The sequence below is a fragment of the Anas platyrhynchos genome, chromosome 1 (assembly GCF_047663525.1).
Source record: "Anas platyrhynchos isolate ZD024472 breed Pekin duck chromosome 1, IASCAAS_PekinDuck_T2T, whole genome shotgun sequence".
Lineage (NCBI taxonomy): Eukaryota > Metazoa > Chordata > Aves > Anseriformes > Anatidae > Anas > Anas platyrhynchos.
The window spans coordinates 148,644,614-148,647,508 of record NC_092587.1 but is presented as its reverse complement, the minus strand read 5'-3'; positions in this window follow the sequence as shown (position 1 = coordinate 148,647,508).

Genomic DNA, 2,895 nt, shown 5'->3' with positions numbered 1-2,895 from the left:
ATGTGATGTTAAAAAGTGTTCTGAGCAAACAAATTTCCATCATGTTGTAGACTCATTACATTTACAAAACAATCATTTCCAAAAGGGTTCTCTACTGTATTTATTTGTGAGGATGTGGTTTGTGCATCAGACTTCGTGCACAATGTCATGCACATGTCTGTAAATTAATCCACTAGGGGCAGAAAATGGAATTTTGATTGGAAGTTCCTGTCAAAGTCTTTTTGAGTGATGGGTGTGCTTTTCATCAGTGTAATCTGTAATCCCATTTCCATTGGTTAGATATAATTCATTATCACACACACAGCATCTTCTTTTTCCTGGCACATCCAGCAAAATAAGATTCTCAAAAATCCATTTACATTCTGTTACACTTGATATATAGGCTGATGCTCACAAATTATCTAGTCAGAACCTTTCTTAGAAACACCTGTATTTTGTAGTATAGCTCAGAATTTACTGCTTGTCAGAGGAGCATATGACCTACTATACTGTGTCAATCATGGTCTAAAACCTTTTACTTAGAACCTTCAAGCTGTTTTTTCACACTGTTAGAGGAAGTCTGACATCTCATAAAATTTAAAAATGAACTTTCACTGCAGGAAGAGAAGAGAGGAGACTGAAAATACTGCTAATTAAGCAAAAGATAATATATTGCATGTCAGGTCCAGACATGAATGAAAGTATTTACAGAATGTTTAAGGGAAAGCAACATGTCAGCAGCTGATAAGAGCTATGTGTTCTCTATTCTTTCTACTGCAAATATCCACTCTCCTCTTCCCTCATTTGAAGATTGAAATCTTACATCTGAAGTATGTGTTTCATTAGATGTAAAATTTTTAATGTAAAACTTTATTTTCTTTTCTAATTTCTATTTTGAAAACACTAAGGAAAAAAAAAAAAAAAAAAAAAAAAAAAAAAAAGCTAGAAGAATACCATAACATCATATGCTCCTAGTGCTCCTAGAATGTACGTGGGTGCCACATTCATATGTAAGAATAGTGGGCACCTAATTGAACTGTATTTAAATTTATAAGTCCAAGATACCAAATAGCCACACAACTGTTTGGGCAGATCTTATTTTGTCATTGTCTTAAAGCAAATTTCTATGTTACCTTTAAAATAAGCAACAGCTTGCAGCCATCTAATAATCTTGTTTAAGATGTAACTACATTCAAGAAGATTCTGCCTCAGAAAGACATTTGCATTACCTGAACTCTGCAGCATCATGCTATCTCCTTCCCATAGTTCCTCAAAAACGTGCTGGACTCCACTCCCTGAAGCAGGGTTGAACATTCAGGGAAGTACTGACCATATCTTCCTCCCTGCTGGGAAGGTCCTATCACAGTTTGGGAAATCTTAAAATTATGAAGCAGGAAATAGAAATATAAATAACACATAGATGTTTGTATAAATTATTTGAAGTTTAAGCAACATGATCTCTAAACAACAAGAGAATAGAACAAGCAAATCCACTTCAATGTCATTACCTTGCTCCTGCTCCTCTGGGAGGTATTTTTAATTGTAGTACACATACTGTAATGTGGTGCCTGCAGTGTTTTGACATGTTCAGGAAAAGTCTGCAGGTATCCCTCTGTTGATACAGCCCAGGATGTAGTTGGCCTTCTGGACTGCAAGCATTCACTGCTGGATCATGTCAAGCTTTTTGTCCACGAGAAGCCCCAAGTCCTCTGCAGGGCTGCTCTCCATGAGTTCTCCCAGTCTGTGCTCGTGTCTGGGATTGCCCCAACCCAGGTGCAGCACCTTGCTCTTGACCTTGTTGAACCTCATTAGGTTCACCTGGGCCTACTTCTCAAGCTTGTCCAAGTCCCTCTGGATACTGGCCATGTGACAAAGGAGTTTTTCCTGCATGACAAGATGTATTTCTACAGGTCAGTCCACAGATCATAACAGATTGCACAGTTAAAAATCAAAGTGCATAGCTGACATTGCTGTGATTCATTCATTCAGGTCATTTGTTACTGATACTTGGACAAATATAGACAAAAACAAAGGCACATCCAGCTTGTCATAAATTTTAATATAGATAAGTTGTCCATAGATCTATTTTAAAATATTAACATTCTTCTATTACTTGAATTACTTCTATTACTTGAATTACGGCCTCACCTCGAGTACTGTGTGCAGTTCTGGGCACCACAGTATAAAAAGGACATGAAACTGTTGGAGAGTGTCCAGAGGAGGGCTACGAAGATGGTGAAAGGCCTGGAGGGGAAGACGTACGAGGAACGGCTGAGGGCACTGGGCCTGTTCAGCCTGGAGAAGAGGAGGCTGAGGGGAGACCTCATCGCAGTCTACAACTTCCTCGTAAGGGGGTGTCGAGAGGCAGGAGACCTTTTCTCCATTAACACCAGCGACAGGACCCGCGGGAATGGAGTTAAGCTGAGGCAGGGGAAGTTTAGGCTGGACATCAGGAAGGGGTTCTTCACAGAGAGAGTGGTTGCACACTGGAACAGGCTCCCCAGGGAAGTGGTCACTGCACCGAGCCTGACTGAATTTAAGAAGAGATTGGACTGTGCACTTAGTCACATGGTCTGAACTTGGGTAGACCTGTGCGGTGTCAAGAGTTGGACTTGATGATCCTTAAGGGTCCCTTCCAACTCAGGATATTCTATGATTCTATGATTCTATGAATTAACCCCATTAAACAATGTCAGAATTATCCCATTTATATATTCAATAATACAATAAAATAGAGTGAATTTTACATGAAAAAAATAGTAACTTAAAAATTAAGTATGGTGTAAAAGTTATCCAAAATTCTGATTTCTAGCAATAGTAATAAATAATATAGCAAATTAATTTTAAATAATATCTATAATTAACAACTGAACTATGTCTACCTTTGTCGCAAAGTTTTTTAACATCTTTGTTTCC